Source organism: Pongo abelii, chromosome 7 (genome assembly GCF_028885655.2).
Source record: "Pongo abelii isolate AG06213 chromosome 7, NHGRI_mPonAbe1-v2.0_pri, whole genome shotgun sequence".
Lineage (NCBI taxonomy): Eukaryota > Metazoa > Chordata > Mammalia > Primates > Hominidae > Pongo > Pongo abelii.
The window spans coordinates 79,410,163-79,429,700 of NC_071992.2; the positions used below are offsets into that span (position 1 = coordinate 79,410,163).

Genomic DNA, 19,538 nt, shown 5'->3' on the forward strand with positions numbered 1-19,538 from the left:
GGCATTGCCAGAGTCGGGGGAGAGGGGAGGATGCTGGGTAAAGTGCCCACCCGGGGTGGTGTGAAGTCGTCACCCCACAGAGCAGATTCTGCTGCTAACCAGAGCTGAGAGCCGCACCTTCCCAGCGGCGGGCCCCAGTGCGCACCGCGTGACTTTGCCTCCCCCAGGCTCAGCAAGTCGTTGACGATCTTTAGCAGTCCCGCATCCCAGGTCAATAAACTGGAAACGGATAGAATGAGAATCATGGATGAGAGATAAAGGGCAGCGGGGTGATGCGCATTTCTTGTAGTGCCTCCAAAAAACCGTGGTCTCTCGCCGCTAATAAAACACCCTTGCGGTGAGGCCTTTGGTCTAGGTTCAACCGCAGAGATGTTTTGTCTTAGGTAATTCGAGCCCCCAAACCCAGCACCTTGGGATTATATTATACACACACTTATATTCTTTCTGTATTTTTTAAAATTCTTCTTTCATTTTTGGTTTGCTGCTTTTTGCAAACGACCCGGTTGGAGATATTGTTGGATATTTCAAGCAGATGTCAGGTGGGTGTTGGCGGCCTGTGAGTCCTCCTGCAGTAGCAGCAACAGCCAAGTACGGTTTGATAAATGCTCAAGGTGAAATGTGGCCTTACTCAAAACCCCAGAGTGATTTAGGGTAGAAGAGCGAATATTCAGAGGGGGGAAGTGGTGAGTTATATTGTTACATTCCCTTTCGATGGAACTAAATGCGGTTATCTGCGGTCCTAACCTCTCTCGCATCGGAGTGCAATGTTTCTGAACAAGCTCTGTTAGAACTGGAAAATGGGAGGGGGTGAGGGAGCCCACTGACGACTTAACGGAATCTTACTGAAGAAAATACAAAGATAACCGAGATATTCATGATATTACATCTCATGATCTTCCAGACAAGCGTCTCTCCGGAACAAGAAAATATTCCCAAATTTCTCCCCAGCAGTGGCCTTGGGTGGAGTGAGGGAGGAGGTGGGTGGTGTGTGTAGAGAATAGAAGGTCTCTCTCTGTTGTCACCCTCGGCCCCCTTCATTGAGGATGAACAATGGCCAGGCCTGGAGTTCTTCCTGAAAGAGAAACTGCAGGAAGGCAGAGTTGCTCTTTGTACCCCAGCCCCTTTAGAGGAGGGGGAGTCATATACAGGATCCCCCTGACCACTGGGCGGTGTCCGGGAGATCAGAACCCCTCAGATACTCTGGGAGCTAAAAAGGCGCCGGCCCTGTCCTCCCAGAAGGCCCACGCAGCCGCTGGAAGAAACCCAAGCAAAACCCAGCGACCTCAAAATTCGCCAGGGGGATAAGCGGGGAGAGGAAAACTACTCACTCTCACATGCCCTGTCAGTCCCCCCACGCCACCATCCCGATGTCTGATCAGGCTTGATTCTGCTGACGTGTGTATTTCAGATTAAGGATGTATTTATTTATTTATTTATTTAATCCTTCAGATCTTCCCACCCCATAAAAGAGACTTAATTCCTTTCCAGGGCGACGGGTTGATAAAAAGGCTCCATTTTAAAGCAATGGGGGATCATATGACTGTGACCTTGACGTGTGAAAGGGGGGAGGGGCAGGTAGTTTGGGGCCCAGACCTTAGGCCTCTGCAATTCTGGGGCGTTCTAGGCCCTTGATAAGAACATCAACAAGAGGGATTTATTTTCAAAGGTTACCATTAGCAGTTCATTCACTAAAGTTGAGAATTCGGTATTTTTATATTACGTGAAATACATGATTTAATTATACTCCAAAAACAAATTAAGGACAGGCCTTCTACACAAATTGGAGGCAGCTAAATGCTCTTTTGTGCCTGCAGCCCTCGGGTTGTTAAAGAGGCTGCTGATGCATGAGAAGTAAGTGACTGATTTAACTCATTGGGATGCAGGAAGCGACCTGCCCTCTTTTGAAAAAAAGCGAGAGAGAGAGAGAGAGAGAAAGAGAGAGAGAGACTTCGAGCTTGAGAAGAGAGAGGGAGGGGATAGGAGAGGAGGGAGAAGGAAATGACAGAGAGAGAGAGAGAGAGAGAGAAAGGAGAGAGAGAACGCAGAGGGAGGGAGGCAGGGAGGGAGACCAAACCCCCGCTTTACTGCGTTGAAAGCTTCTGAATTTCAAGCAGAAAGTAGAAGGAGCTCCAAAGGCAGTGAGCGTCTTTCCTTGGGCTGCGTGTGCCGAGCGTAGACAATGAAAATCTTCATCCCCCTCCCCCATTCCACTAGGCTACAAGATTCTTGTTTTCATTCCTTCTCACCGGTGGAAGATGTGTAAAATCAAAGATATAGAGGTGTGTAGTGATTTTTTTAAAAGCCAACTAACCCACCGCACGGGCTGCGACGCGGATTACCCGAGCGCACGCCGGCTGTAAGTACCATCCTTTCCTGCGGTAGCCGGGCTCTGCGTCCCCGGCTGGGCTGGGGAGTGTTCGCTTTGTGAATCGGGTTGTTGCTTGTGTTTTGGTGTTTTGGTTCACAGGGGCTTCTTCGAAGCTTACACTTTTCGCACGTGAGCGGGAGAAGCGTTTCGCCGGTTGTGGGCGTGCAGAACACGATCCTAGTTGACTTTGATGCGGTGACTTGGGGTGGCGGGCGGGGGGCGGCGGGAGGCGCGGAGTCGAGGAGTTCCCGCGTCGCGAGCATCCTTGAGAGCCGCCGGCTCAGCTCCGGGCTGTAAGGTTTGTTCCTGGCAATGGATGGAAATCAGGTCACAGAGATCCCTAAGCTCGCCAGGCTCCCAGACACGCTTGGGAGACAGAATGGAATTGGAAGGAGGGATCTGAAGAGGAGGGAGGGGATCCGTGTTCCCCCACACCGGGCCTAGAATGGAGCCCCGGCCAGCCGCGGGCCGGGCCCCTCGGTTTTCAGGACTTATTCTTGCCGGGGTTGGCTCGCACGCCAGCATCGCGCCTTCGGTGCGTCTTTTATCTCCATCTCAAATAAGGGATCTTCTTGGGACGAGGACTAAATAAGGGTGGGAGAGAGGGTATGTCTCACGGCGCCCAGGAGGGAGAAATTGTAGTTCTGAGAAGGTATTTTTTGGCCTCTTGAAAATGTGCAAGAATTCCGCGGGCCCAGGCTTTCTTTGTGTGGCGGGCAGCGCCAAGCGCTTTGTGCTTCACAAGGAGAAAATGGCGAGTCCTATTGTGTTTAGGCCATTTTCTTCCGGTACTAGGATTTTCCCAAGTTCGAAATACTTCTTGAGAAAGTAGCCTTCTCGTGCCCAAGAAAGTGTGAATCGCTGAGGCTGGGCCCCATGGCCTGGCGTGGGTGCCGACCTCAGTTTAAAACCAAGGGCCTGTTTTCTTACCGTTGGGGTGCTTGTATCAAAGCACTGATATGACCGGTTTCTGCGGATCGGTGTCCTCCAAAGATCAACAGCGGCTCTTGGGGTTTGGAAAAATAAGTGTCTATTTATATATGCATATAGACATATATATATAACATATTTTTCCTGACAATGTGAGGGAGAAAATAAAAAATGAAGGACAATTACGTTTTTGAAAGAGGAAATATTTCTTTCTCTTTCTCCTTTCTCACCCTCGAGGAAACCCCAGGAGATGTTAAATGTTACTCTGCCGGGTCAGTCTCTTGTTTTTTAAACTGAAGATGAAATGGTATTTTGGCTGGAAGAATTATTCCGCATCTTAGCCACTGGAACATATGCTTTGCTAGAAAAAAAGTGTAAGGTGTTAGAGATGGATTTAGTTTAATGCTTTTAGCGTGTGTGTGTGTGTGCTATCTATATGCCTCTATATAGTGATGTAAATATGGAGAGAGAGATGATTGAAAAGGTTGTTTGGCTTTTGCCCCTGAATTTGTCATTTTTGTAATTTTTCTGCACTTGTTAAACCATATGTAAAAGTGGACAAGCATTCCTATACAACAATGTCTATGTCTCTTTTGAAAACCGCCAAAATAGTATTGCAGGTTGAAAGATATTATTTCCTATTTACTACAATTATTTGGATCTTTAAATGGAGTGGTGGTTTTGTCAGCTCAAAAATAATAAAATGCAAACGATCTGCTTCCTGTACGTTCAATTTGGTGGCAAATATAGAAAAATGAAAACAACTGTGATGGGGAAGAAAACTTAAAGCCTATAGCATTTCCCCCTTTTGATATCATTTTAAAATGCTAGGGAGTCTAATTTGTGCAGAAGCGTTATGACTTTCACTTTCCAAAAGGTAACACTAGCATGTCCTTTCATGTGGATCAAGACCATGGACAGCGAACTAATATTAAATCACTGAGCAAAAAAGGACTCTAATAAAATTTTGATACCTGAGTGGAAGTTTACATTCAAAGCATGTTAGAAGTCAAAAATAATCTTTATGGTCTTTAAAAGGAATTAGACTGGTAAAATGTGGCATTTCAAACTTATTTTACCAAGTTTCAAAGAAACAATGATTATGTGTTCAGTTTTTACCCTGCCTCAAATAGTATATATTATTTATCCAATTAAAATAAAGCCCACCTTTTGGTACTGGTAAATATAAAATTTAAATCTATCAATTTTAGATGTAGAATGTTTTTTATAAGGCCTTGAAACAGAATGGGGATGGAGAAATTTTACTATTTTAGACTGGCATTGGCTGAATGACACTACAGAAAATTAAACTGATTTTTATCAGTGAATGAATTTCTAAATGCATAAAATTGGGAAAATTAAATGCCACTTTGATAGACAGGAATAATATGAATGGAGATATAATCCGGCTATTCCTTTTACTCCCGTGTAGGCATTGTACTCTATAACTGACAGTGCAATGTTGTCAGCAAGCATTTATTTTTTTTTCCAAGAAAGTCACAGATTTTTTCATATATGCTGATTAGATTTGGAACACAGGATTGGTTCAGTGGGTCTGTGCTGGAGATCAGCTTATTTTGTTTTATACATTGTTTGAATAGTCTTTACTGCTTTACAGAATTAAAATTCATTTAAAACCATTTCATTTGTGGATTACATAACTTATTCAAAATTGCTCATTTAAATTTCCAGTTTGATGTGTCTTTTAGCTTATTTCATAACCTGACTTTAGTGTGACCTGTAAAGGCCTGGAAAATCATATAAAGCAAAAACAATATGCAGGTTAGAAGAATTAAAATAGTTCATAATTAAAATTAAGTTAAAATTACATCAATTTAAAAGTACCTTGGAGTTTATAAATAAATTAATTTTTTATCTTTATTCATCAGATTTGGCTATAAAATGAAACTGCAGTTCTTTGAATGTGCAGGTTGCTGGAATTAGATGCTACATATATTTTGAACACACACACTTATTTTAATATTTTATTTTTAGACAACGTATTCAAAGCACTTGAGAAGAATATGCGATGACATTTTTTCCGTGTCCTAATCAGGACCATGGTGAGGTCCCCGTGGTTCACCGAGTGGTGGTCCAGGGCTCTGGTTGGGACGCTGAGTTAGGTTGGCAAAGCGTCATTGTTTTGAAAGGCACATTCGTCCGGGATGGCATTCGTGATAAGATTAAACATAAACCTAAACCTTGGCCTCGGGGGAAGGCAGGCTGCGCGGTTGAGAAGAGGAGATGCAGATTAGCTCTGCTTTTGCTGCTTGCGCACATAATTAAGAGGCGGTCCCTCAGCTGGAGCGTGGGCTGTGTCCGGCCTAAGGTGCTTATTTTCCTGTTACTTGGCCAACCGAGTGTGAGTGAACAGGAGCCCGAGAGCTTAAATGTGGGATCTAGATAAGGTGTCGACTGGGTTGTGGGCGCTTGTCTCCATGTTAGGGAGAGGCAACTGAGAACGGTGACTTTGGCTTGTTTTGAGAGAGCCTGGGTTTTGACAGCAGGACGGCGAAGGGAGCGCTTGGAGAGGCTGGAAGCTCAACGTTTTAGGGAGCTGCCTGTGGGCACTGGGTTGACGCCAAGGGGTTGTCGGCAAGGGCAGGGCTCTTGCCCTCTGCTGTACCCAGGCTCTGCAATTGGGGGCTGCGAGCCTTCTGCGGCTCTTTGGTTTCAAGGACACAGCGAGCTGCTCAGGACTTTGGGAGCCAACATCTGTCTGACTGGTGACGTCAGCAGCCCGTGTAATCCTCTTGTGCTGAAGGCAGATGCCTTATTTGTTTGGCTGGAGCGAGCCATTAATCCCTAATTCTGGATCAGCAAGCGAGGGGGAAAGACTGGACCGATCCGACCCACCCACTCCCTACCCCCACCTCCCACCTTAAAGCACCTTATACCACGGAAGGCTCTCAGCCTCTTCTTTCCTCTGCGAACGCGCTGAGCAGCGATTTTGAAAACGTTTTGGTCCTCTGCAGGTTTGAGCAGGGCTAGCAGGTCTCTCTCCGAATTTCTAGGGCCATGGGTGTATGTAATTCTTTCTTTCATCGATCGTTTCGATTTTCTTGCCGGTCTTGCAGTTCGTAGGGTCCTAAACGAAGAGGGGTGGAGATTCGAGAGTGCGGGTCTGGCGTGTGGTCTAAGGGAGGGGGTGAGGCTGGGAAAGGGGGTGCAGAATGCGGGAACGGCTGGGACTGCACAGAAGGACCATCTGCGGACGCGTTTTCACGGCTCCAGCTCCCGAAGTCGTTTCTCTGGACGCTGCAGTATCCGCAGCGCATGCACCCTCCTCTGGACTTCCGCAGCCCGGACCGGTGCTTACAGTCACCGGGCCACACCCTCCCCCCGGGCTGCGGGCCCCGCGCTCCGTGGGCTCAGGGTCCCCTCCGCGTCCCCCTGAAGCCTGGGGACGGAGGTCGCGACCGGCCGACTGGGGTCCTGTCCTCTCATCACCTTGTCTCCCTCGCGTGCTCCCTCCCGCCTCGTGTCCCTGCTCCCCACCCTCCCCCTCCTCTCTCCCGCCTCCCTAACACTGCGCTTTGATTCTGTTTTTCAGGGGCGCATTCTGGGGTCTCTGCGCAAGACCAGCTCTCAGCTCTCTCTCCTTTCCTCGGACTCTGGAGCGGGAGCGGGCCTTTCCCTCTGGCCGACCACGCCGTAGGGGACGCCGTGAAAAGAGCCGTCGCGCCCGCTGCCTCCTGCCCGCTGCGCAGAGGGCTCCGCCCGTAGAGGTCAACTTCCCTCACCCTTTCCTCTCTCCTGCTTGCCCTCCCTCCGCCCGGCACAGGCGCTTCCAGCCCCAGACTCTGGCCACTGGCTGAGGACTGCGAGTCGGCTGCGCTGCCCTGAGCCTAATCCTTCCTCCGGGCCCAGACCCGAGGTCCGCGCTCCTGGGCAGTGGGGAAGCTTTAGTGAGCAGGCTTTTCTCTCCGCAGCAAACTCGTAGCCAGACCAGATGGGCCGCCCAGCTCTCTCGGGACTAGGCAGGTGCGGTTGAGTTAATTTTCCCGCATTACAAAGAAAGATGACCCAGCCTGCCCTTGGACTCTCTTTACCCAAAATCTCCCAACCAAACCCGCGGTAACGTTATCAGAGGACACAGAGACCAGGCATATCTGTGTGTTTATCTTACAGGCACACACGTATGGTTTTCTCTTTTATATGCTAGATTTCATCTCTGACAGCAGAAAATGATTGGCAACGGTTCTGACGGAGAACATGCAATAGCGTGGTCCTTAAAAACCTGCCATTCCTTACAAGTGCCTTAGAAAGGATTCAGGGCGAACCAACTGGGTTAATTGCATTCAGTAAAATAACACGATTACAAAATTAGATCTGTACCAGAGGGGTAATTAACTTGGATCCACGCCGTCATTTGAAAACTAGATTTATAGGCGTATGTATGTTTTTAGGCGTGTGCTGTAAATGGCATGGAGATATATGCATATGTATACGCAGGCACACGCACCGTCTACACTTCCACGGAACAGACTAATTAACAGCGGCTCTGGCAGATGTGTCAGAGATGAGCAGAGACAGGAGCTGGGCTTATGAGTTATGACTCTAGGGGTAGAGACTCAGAGCGGAGAGAGGGGGATGGGCAGGGAGAGAAGAGTGGTAGTCGCAGTGGGTCTTATACTTTCCGGATCAAGATTAGAGGCTCTGCCCTCCGTGTTCACAGCGGACCTTGATTTAATGTCATACAATTAAGGCACGCGGTGAATGCCAAGAGCGGAGCCTACGGCTGCACTTGAAGGACACCAAAGCATCTCAGGGTCAGAAAGGGGAAAAGGCAATTGCAGGGAATTTAGGGGGTGGTAGAATGAACCCATCTCTTGCCGCATAAATGCCCCCCAACCCCACCCCGGATTGATTCTAGAAGCAACCTAGTGTTCGAAAGGGAAAGGCTCCTACTTTTCCATTAGAGCCGCGGAAATCCGCAGGCAAATCTCCGAGGAGAATTTTAGGGAAGCTTCATTGACAGCTGTCAGGAGAGCAATAGTTCCCGCCTGTGAAAATATTCCAGAGAGTTAAATCATTTAGAAAGCACTAGTTCTTTCAAGAACAGATAGTGTGATTGTCTGCAGTCCTGGGCCAAGCTGGGAAAACAAAACAGCAGAGAGAGGTGTAACATTAAATAGCGTCCTGACCACACTGCGCAAGAAACAGCAAATGAAAAGTCCAAACTTTGGAAAGATCTGAAGAACACTTGCCGCCCGCATTTCCCCTTGACTTCTCCCTTTCTCTTCCCAATCTCGAGGCGTCCATGCCTGGCTTTAAGACGCCAAGATAACTCTCTTGTTTTGGCATTGTCGCAATGTCCAAATCGGTCAAAGGAGTGGAATCAGGGGAAAGGACCAGGTCAGAAACTTTAGAAGGACTCGGTAAATTAATTTATTTGGAAGCCAGTGAAGTGGACTATGTTGAGGTAGCAGTTCCGCACCACGACTTTGGAGCCAAAGAGAAACCCAGGCCGAAAAAGCGAGCCTTGATGTCTTTGTTCTGCCTTGGCCTGCAGGGACTGGGAACAAAGGAGAGGAGCTAAGAGGATGCACCAAAGTAGCCGCGCCCTCCCTGCCTGGCGCTGTCCGCGGTGCTGACAGTGGCCCTCTTCTCTCTCCGTAATCAAACTGGAAAAGCAATAGGACCGTCCCGTCCCTACTCAAAAGAAGAGTAGGATATTAGGTAATTTGAAAAATAACATTTAAAAAGAGAAAAAAGGCCACATACAGCAAAACAATATTTTACTGAAATCGTTCCCTCAAGCTGTTGCTACCCTTGCCTGATACTTTTTGGTCTTCACGTAGGAATGCACACATACATACAGTGAAAGTGTATGGGGAAACCATTTCCACTTTATTTAGGCTGAAACCTAAATCGCAGGATTGCAAGAAGGAAATTGAGGAGAATGAAGGCTTTATTATTATCCTTTTCTTTCTTAAGTCATCTTCCTTAAAACAGAAACATAAGGTCCTCAGCCGCGGATTTTAGTGCTGACTTGGTCACCAAAGGGACGTGCAATGGACTCAAGTGTGGGCCTCGAGGCTTAACCAGAAAGGGGTGGGTCGGGGACCCACCAGGTGAAACAGGGCAGGAGCCCATGCAGCTTGCCACCTTCGGCCAGGCTTTGTAGCCAGGCAGCCTTAGTAGACCGGTACAGAGGGCTGAGCTCTGCAGACCGCTCCGGTGCGCAAGAGCCTGTTCGGCGCATCCCAGCCGGCGGGAGGCACTGGAGGGCCAGGAGGCCTGAAACCCGCACTGCGGAAAAACCGACCTCAGCCACATCCTCATAGCTCCCGCAACGGAAAGAGGCAGGGCGGTTTACTAAATCTTACGCAGTGAAAATTCGCCTTAGAAATCGAAGGTTGGATGGGTCAGTATTGATATATTCAAAAAAAGTCTAAATTTCTTAGCATATTTCATCGTTCTTAGATATTGAAAGTATTAAATGTAAACAATACAAATTTAAATTCCCTAAGTAATGATCAAAATGGCAAGGGAGAGAGAGAGAGACGGAAAATCAACCAATTCGTAGCCACCCTGGCTGGCTATTTCTCAAAAGAAATTTCAAGCATTTGCTTGAGTTTGTCTATAAATTCACAAACATAAAGGCTGTTAAAATTAGTAACAGACAAAATAATTCAGATTGGACAATAGAGACAGCAACACCGATTTTGATCCAGGTATAACAATGGGCCATGCATTGACAATGACCTAAAAGACATGTGTTCATTAAGTTATTTTTTTTACACGGGACGTAGATGTATCATAAAATTCATGAAATAAAGCGGCCAGGTGCAATATCCTCAGAGAGCTGCCTTCTCACCCCCTGCCTCAGGGCGGATTTTATCTGTCCTCGAATTTTAGAACTCTGCAAGTCGGGTCTTTCACATTCATCGATTACTTTGGTTTATATTTAATTTTATCCAATTTCGGAGTGGGTGGGTAAAACACACTGGAAAATAGGGGCTGCTCGAATTACAAAATTAAAGGGTTGGGAATATTCCTCTTGCGACAATTAAAAGCAGTCGTTGGAAGCAGAAATGAATTTAAAGCATTACACGTTATCATGGCGGCCTTGCTTTCCTTCCAGTATTCATCCAGTTGCGCTGATCTCCTGCATCCTCATCTTGCGTAATCCACAAAGCAGCTATGGTCCAGGGCTGCAAAATCGTCCTGTCTGATTCCTTTAGAATTCATACTACCTCACAGGAGCAAACCTAATCCCCTCAGCCTAATCCTACCTGTTTAGGATCATCTAAACTTGTCCTTCAGAAAGCTTGATCAGTTTAAAATTACTTTCTAAATAGAAGTGAAATACGTGATATGAGAGAGGTTAAAATACTGCTTAAAAAGGGAAACACTCAATTTAGTAATTTGGTTGCCTAGATGAGATCGAGTGGCTATTGATCTGTGATGTTTCTAGATTTTTAGGACTACGTACTTCCTATTTCTTTGGAAAGTAATCATCCAGTTTGATGCCCGTTACAAATTTTCCTGCTATGAAATAAATTCTATACGCGGCAGTTTTGCAATAAAACAACCCAGGCTTCGCAATGGGAGAACTTCGGTGTGGCGTACCGTGGGAGTCCTTTGACAATCTCAACTTTCATCTAGGTCTGAAATTAAAGCTTCTCGGAATAATTTAGGAACAGCTTGACCCGTTGAGATACTCAAGGACAACCCTCCAAGGAAATAGTATGTTTCCTTCCTGGGAGCAAGATGCTAGCGCGGTGCACCGGGAGGTATCTGGTGTCAACAATGCCAGAGCGCCCTCTGCTGCCTCAAAGAGGCAGGACACCAGTTAAAAAAGCCAGATGGCACGGTGGCAACAAGCGGAGGAAACATTAAGCTCTTAGAAACGTTTAATCTGTGAAATTTAAAAGCTCTCATCATATTCTACTTTTGAAAGGGTCACCTGATTTTGATTTTGAGCACTCCTTGGATGATATCTTCTATTCTGGAGGATAATGAAAAGTCCGTGTTTTGAAGTTTTCAGATTATTTCTGTAGTTATATTTCTCCACTCTTTCTCGAATTTTATATGGAAATACGAAATTGCAAATCTAAGTGAAAAACCTTTGTGTAAAACAGGTGAGTGGAGAAGACGTCCTGGTTTCTCCAGATAACTAAGATCTAATAAAGAAAGAAATCTTAATTAAAATAAAGATACCGAGCACATGTTGCATTAGTTTAAAACGATAATTTAAAAAAAAGAAATTAAGTCTCGATGTAAATCATTTTTTTGTTGTTTTGTTTCAGTGATTAACCCAAATTTTGACCAGACTTTAAGTTTTGAAATAAGAAAGTGAATTATTTTAACGAAGAAGAAAAATTTGCTTCTCATTAATATGTACACTATTTTTGCCCTTAAAACCTTTGCAATATATTTATACACACACACTCAGCTTGCAAAGCCTTCTTTAGAAAATAACCCACTCTGAGTAGAAGTAATCAGATATGGTAGCAGCATGGGCAAAGCCATAAGAAACGTTATTTGCATTAAAAATGAGTTTTTCAGTATGGAAAATCAATTACCAAATGAAATAGAGATTTTTTTAAAGGTTCAAACCTTTTCAAATTTTTATGTTATAGGGTTTATATTGATTAAAATAAATGTACGTTTGTAATTATTCAACATTATGAATTTCAAGATTGCCGCCTATTTTGAAACACACACTTTTGCCATGAAGTCTGTTGTTGCATATATTAGTGCTGATGTAATAAAATGCTTCTATTAACTATGTGGTTGTTAAATAAATCTTGTAAAAATAAAGTTCTGTTTATTTTCTGGTGTCAGAACAAAATAGCTGTTTAAAATCACTTATTTTAGTCTTAGCTTTTAAATGAAAATGCCTATAAGAATATTAAGTTCTAAGATTGTTGAGAATACTGATAAAATTAAAATTGTAGGATTTTACAATTTGCTATAATTAAAAAATCTTGTATTGATTAAATGTTAAATCAGGTTAAATACTTGACCAATTGTGTCAAGTTCCATATAAATATGGGTACATTTGTCTTCTAAAAGCTATTTCTCCAAAGAATGCACTTACAAATATATGGCATAAGTGAAAAAATGCTAGAACTTTTACGTTTTTATTTTAAGCATCCTTTTAAAAATTAAAAATATTATTTTTTTCTTTTACTTAATTTAAATTTCTTCCTAAATAAATGCATATTTTACCCAGGAGAAAATAAACAGAGTGACATAAATTTGCTATACTTCTTATAGTTACTATAATCAGTTAAAAAACAACTTCTAGGCAAATAAAATGTAAATTAAAAATGTAAATAAAATGCAACAAATTCGTGGGTGGAAGACATGAACATGACTTTTTTCTATTTTAAAAACCATTTGATGTATTCTAAAAAAAGAAAAAGAAAAAGAAAAGAAAAACAGAAGAGAACCAACTAAAAGAGCTTCCCAGATGTCCAATAGATGCTGCCTGAAGTAAAAAGCATGCTCTAATATTTGTTATTCAAATTTGCATATAAGGGTTTTTGACCTCCCTTTATTTTATATTTGTACAGGGTAACGTATTATAACTGAAACACTCCTCCTAATTTATTCTGGCTGTGAAAAGCCTATGGAAACATTCACTTCCATAGGAGTAATATGTATCCAAACAGTGTATTTAGGGAAAGCACTAATAGAACACAAGCAACTAATTACTGATGCTTTTAAGGAGGAACCGCAACAATAGTTGTGCACTGTCTTAGATAAAATTAATATAGAATTTAATATTTGCAGACCACAAAAAAGCACTAATCGTGGACCACAGATTAGAAAGAACAGGCTTTAGCACACTGTGTATCTTTGTAGTATTCAGACTCAGCTGCCATTGCGATTTCCATCAGCTGCTGTTAAGTAAATAATATACTATAGAAATATGACTGAGTGAGAATTGAAAATAAAATGCTTTAAGAAGGAATAAAATTGGGATGTCAAGAAATCAAAGTTTATTGTCTTTAAGATAGAAGGTTAGTAGTTACGAACTGCAGCGAAAAAATTTGCATTGATGAGCAAATCTCCAGGAAGTAAAAAGTTCAGATGTTGGATAATATCAAGGCAAAATAGAGTGAAATGGGAAGAAATTAAATCTTTGAGACACATGTAGAAAGAACAAAGAAGCCTCTTGACTTCAATTTTGTTTTTAAAATTCCAGTAGAAGATGTTTATGCAGAGAAACCTTAAGGAATTCTTCATTGTCATATGTCACAATTTTGATGTTGTTGAATTAAGAAAGAGGGAAAAGTTGAAAAACAAATAAGCAAAATGTGAATTTACTATTGAACTCTTACGGGTTTGTAACACAGAATTGTGTTTTTCCTTTCCTACTTGTTGGTCACGTTCTTTTTAATCATAAGAAGGAAAATATTTAAAATATAATTTTATACATGGTACAATTGTCTCCCCGTAGCCTTGGCTCACTTTCTGTGGTTTTATTTACCCGCAGTCAAACTGTGGTCTGAAAATATTAAATGGAAAATTCCAGAAATAGACTATTCATAAGTTTTAAATTTTGTGCTGTTTTGAGCAGCATAATAAAATCTCGTACCACCCCACTTCATCCCACCCAGGATGTGAATCATCCTTTGTCCAGCATCTCCATGCTATATGTAGCTACCCCTTAGTCACTTAGTAACCATCTTGATGATCACATCTACTGTTGCAGTAATATCACATAACATCACTTATGTTCAAGCAACACTTGTTTTGCTTAAAATGACTGCAAAGTTCAAAAGTAGTGATGTTGGGAATTCAGATATGCCAAAGATAAGCCATAGGTACATCCTTTAAGAGAAAAGGCGAAAGTTCTCAAATTAATAAAGAAAGAAAAAATATTGCATACTGAGGTTGCTAAGATCTAGTGTAAGCTGGATCATCTATTCCTGAATTTGTAAAGAATGAAAGGTAAATTTATGCTAGTTTTGTTGTCGCACTTCAAACCATAAAAGTTACAGCCACGGTGCATAAGTGCTACTTAAAATGCAAAAGGCACTAAATTTGCTGTTGGAAGACATGAACAGAAACGTGTTCCGATTGACGACAATCAGATTCAGTGCTATCCGCAGTTTCAGGCATCCACTAGGGTTCATGGATGCATCCTCTGCAGAGAAGTGGGGACTACTGTCTAAATAATAGAATGAACATAACATAGCATATGCTGAGTAAAATATCTTTCTTCTGTTAATTTGTTTGAACAAAAAACAGTGACAGGTGAAACAGAAACTTGGTTTAGGAGAGTGTTTCTTACTGATTCAAATCAGTAAGTGACAATGTACTTACATTGGCAGGATTCTTAACTTGAACTCAGTCACAATGCTTCTCAGGAATTCCCTATACTCGTGTTAACTGTGAAGAGTGGGAGTTCCAGGCTAAAACGATAAGGACTATGTACCTCAGGCAAGGCCAATTTAAAGGTTACAAAGTTTGGGTTGCTATGAAAACATTAAATAAAGAAAGGTGTTCCCTTGCCCAGAGCTATGTAGTGCCAGTTTTCCAAATCAGAGGAACTCCTCTCTTCCCTGGACATCCTTGACCTGACTCTACTCTCTCGATTCCCAGAATTCAGGTATAGTGGCTATGTTTTTTTTCATTTTCCTGATGATATCAGATAAGTAGATTGGTTACAAGAACTCCAAGGATGCATTCTTCAATATGTGATTTTTACAACCTGGTATATTTAAAGAAAGGGGCTTTGATTCAATGACAGGGTTATTTTTACCTAGCTTTTCAACTCAGAAAGCACAGACACTTATAAATGCCCACTAAGCATCAGGAAGTTGTGTTAGTTAGATGAGAGAAGCAGGAGTGTGGTGTATGTGTGTATAAATACATGTATATGGAAAAGAATATCTATATTAGAGATCACAGTTAACATTTAAAACATGGTTGTGAAAAAAAATAAAACCAACTGTAGCTATGGCTTGGACCTATCTCTTTTGCAGTTATCTTCCTATTGTTAGATAATCTACATGGTGAAATTGCATGGTACAAGAGGATTATTAATAAATAATCATTAAAAAGGGCTAGTTCATTCAGACTATTCTCCACACTCCTGCTGTTGTTATTGCAATCACTTTCCAAATTTTCTAAATCCATGAATACTCTTTCAATGAATATAATTTTTCTACATTATCTTCCTACCTCTTTCTCTCTCTGCTTTTATCTTAATTGATAATGAAACCCAGTAAGGTAAGTGATTATTTAGACCAATAACATTGAACATACCAATCATTCCTAAATGTAGGACCCAAACTTATATCACAGAATTGTGTGTGTGTGTGTGTGTGTGTGTGTGTGGACTTGAATTGATTTTTATTTTAACCTCCACTTCTTTTCATAGTAAACAACTTCCCTCAGATTTCCAAAGATAAAAACATAGATTCATTCATTCATTTATTCACTGTTTGAGTGCTTAGTAGGTGCCAGGCTCTGTTCTTTGTGTTAAATATTTAGTGGTGAATGAAATTCATGTGATTTCTATTCTTATGGAGCTTACACTTTCTCAGTGTTAAATTTTCTGTTCTCCTGAGCTTACTTTCTATAATTCATGTCTTTTTATCTTTAAGTGCTTCCATGTCACTAATGAGAGTTTTCCTCATGAGAAGAACAGATTTATATTTTGCTACTCTGGGATAAACAAGACCAATGTATTTACATTTTTCTTACAGATGCACATCCTTATCTATTTGGAAAAAATGAATGCTTTTTGCTATTCTCTTTCAAATTTAAAGATCAATTGAGTAAAATATTAATATATGCTGACGTAATGTTGACTATAAAGTATTAACTCCTGTCTCAATTATGGTTTATTAGTCATGCTTGAATTTTGTGTTTATTGATTATAAATATTTACTTTTATTTTGTTATAGATTTTGATTTCAAATGTAATTTTTGCAACATAAATGCCCATTCAAACTCTTTAATTTGGTCCTTATCCTTAATTTATACATTCTAATAAGCTGTAGCTTTGTCCCTGTGATTTTTTTTCTGTTTGTTTACTTTCTTTTATTTTAATGAGTGATTTTTTCCAATTATCAAGATTCTTTTCAATTTACCATCATATTTTTCTATAGGACCTGAAATTTTCTTTTCAATTTACCATTGTATTTTTCTATAGGATCTGAAATTTAACTAACTTAGATCAATGAAATCATCAATTGGTTTTATTGGATTGATTAGTTGTACACAACAAATCTAATTTAGTTATTAAACTTGTCCTAATAACTAGATCACTTCTTCATAACCTCATTATTTCAAATGTTTAAAATAAACATCAAATCAACTGAACACTCAAAAGCCTATCCCAAAATATGCCCACAGATATAATTTCAAGTTCTTTTTAAATTCATTTCATTAGCTGTGAAGGTTTTAAATATTTATGTCTTTACAAAAAAACAGTTTTAAATATCTCCCTCATTTATTGCTCATGACTGTTGGTCACCATCTTAGCCAAGTCTTTGAAAGTGGCTAGATGTCTCTGTCAGGCTTTTTTAGGCAATGACAGGTATCATGTATAACAAAGAAGTTAAATATCTTTCCTGTAAGTTTTGATTACTTTACTTATCAAAAGCTCTGAGGATGAAGACTTCTCTAGGTTTGCAATGTAATTGGTGTAATACACAAATAATGTACTAACATTAGAGGCTGGAGATGTATAGACTGAACTTTGACTGAGTAATTTGGATTACTTTATTCCTTTCACTATATTTTAGTTCTATGTGAGCTCAATTAGTGACTCTCCATAATGTGCATTAAGAATCACCTGGGGGAGCTAGCTTATAAATTTAGGTTTTCAGGTCCTATCCTGGAAAATTCAGTTTCAGCAGGTCTCAACACATTTAAACAAGCACCCCAGCTGGTTTGGATGCAACTGATATACATTTGGAGAAACTTGGACCAGCTCTCTAAGCATTTTCTAGCTCTAAACATTTTGGCTTTAAAGTAAAGAAAATTAATAATTAAAAGATAGTGAATCTGCCATAGGCAGACCCATAAAGAACTGGTATTTTGGAGAAGTCTTAGTTATAATATACAGAATGTGTAAGTCCATATTCTCAAACAGGACAGTGCCAAGATAGGGTTAAGCATACATTCAGTTTATTAGGAAAAATGCCTATGTGAGAAAAAATAGGATGGAGCAAAATAATCTGGGAGAATTGTCAGACTGCAATGCAGAGTCTGATCTCTAATGAAAGAGAGAGGCAGGGAAGGTGTGTTGCATGGGTCTTAGACTAACATGCAGTCTCAGGAAGGTTTGTCAAGGTCATCAGGAAGTTCTTGAGCCTGAGTTGGCTGTCAAAGGAGTCCTAGGTCTTCCAAGAACATGCCTGCTCTAGTATCTCTACCATAGTTAGTCACAGGTTAGAAGTAGTTCATAAGAAACATTTCCTTTGAACAAATATAAAGACGGATTTTTAGAGCGCAGGGGTTAAGACCCTTGGTTAATTACATGCCTTCTATTTACAGATCTACAAGGTGTGTTCTCACAGCTACCACAGAGAGGCAAATCATTTTTAATATCAGCATCAGTTGCTGGGAAATTTAACAGATATTTAGACACTACCACATAAAAAAATCCAGATTTTATCTTCACAAGATCAACAATCAATAAAAGATGAGAGCGATTCAAGAATAAAATAATTACCTTGCTCCCAAAATGTATTAGTTGTAATGGGCTGTTATCCTATGACGTGAACAACTGATATGATAGGATAACAGCTATTATCCTATGATATCCTATGAACAGCCCTCAAATATCGCTGGTTTAAAACAACAAAAGCCAGTATCTTGATCATACTATATCCTCTGTACGGATTGGAAGGGAGGCTCTGTTTTGGTGTTTGAAGAAGTCCAGCTGAGTGAGGCTTCACCTATTTATAGATGCCATAATTATATAATCTCCAATAATATGTTAGAGAAAGAGAAGACTAAAGATTCAAGTATAAATTTTTGACCCAGAAGTTATAGATATAGCTTCCATTCACATTTTTTATTCCCTAGAATTAGTTACACAGTTATGCAGAAAATTGGAATCTTCATGTATCTAGAAGTTAAAGAGAATAGACACCGGTGAATAGTGATGCTTACCAAAATATGGCTTCTTGCAAACACTATCACTGGTATACAGTGGCTGACTACATCATCCCTAAGAGTCCTGGAACTCAGAAATCAAATGTGGCTAAAATAAAACCTTGGTTCAATGCTTTTTGTATTGCTTTGAAAGCAGTGAAGCATGGAGGACAGGGCTTAAACAGAAAGTCAAGAAATCTTTTAGAATAAAAATAGACTCTTTCTCTGAATTGCTGTGTGATTTTAGAATTTATCTTATATTTCTGGGCCCCACTTTTCTCATTTGAATAATGAATGGATGGAATTGACTATCCAAAAATATATTCCAAAATTCAGTTATTTCTGATAATAAAAGTAACATTAATAGCAATAGAAACACAACATCATCTAGCATATGTAGAGTAAGCTGCTGAGGAAAGCTCTTCATTTCCACTCCACATGGAGAGTATTGGTTCTAACACTGAATTCTGGGAATCATCAATTTCTCTCAAGGTATTCATGATATTTTGTGAATAAAGGACTCTTTGGGATGCCTAGGGGAACATGCCCAGCATGCCTAAGACACATCCACATGATATTAGTCCTTTGAATGGATAATAATGAGACACATTCTGCCCAGCTTCTCACAGAGTTCCAACAGGATCAAGCTTAAAACATCACCAATTCACAAAGCACCCTTGGATTTTCTCTACCCATCCCTGCCCTCACTCCAGTTTCCCCGGAGCCACTCCCAGAATAAATTGCCTCCCTTCAAAAGTCCTTGCTTTGGTCAGTCATCCAAAGGGGAAACCTAGGCTAAGACAGCAGAGTAATCTCAGTTGAATTACAGAATAGAGCATCAAAGATGGCAAGGGTCTTAAATGTTTTTAGGTACAACCATTATCCAGTGTATGGTTTCTCTGTCAATTCAGTTTCTACTTCTTGAAAGAACTCTTTATAGGGATATCTGGTCCTTCTATAGTGACTGCATATGTTGAACTAAGAAGCTGGTTTCATGAGAATATGGAGAGTTTAGCATAGTCAGGGAGTCTCCACTTAAGAACTGAGAAACTCCAAAGTTTTGAACTGATCCAGTTTTCTCTAGCTGTGGTGAAGGGACGTTGAAAAAAAGTACTAAAAGGGATCCAGATTGCTGCAATTCTGCAATGCAGTTCTGTACTCT

The 19,538-nt window shown here is 41.1% G+C and overlaps 1 long non-coding RNA gene across 1 annotated transcript; it reads left to right on the forward strand.

Moving 5' to 3' along the window:
- The first annotated feature begins 1,857 nt into the window (after positions 1-1,857).
- Positions 1,858-9,815, forward strand: LOC112134645 (uncharacterized). Its single transcript, XR_008527978.2, has 2 exons — positions 1,858-2,356; positions 6,852-9,815. It is a non-coding gene; the product is annotated as an uncharacterized LOC112134645 (long non-coding RNA).
- Positions 9,816-19,538: the final 9,723 nt, after the last annotated feature.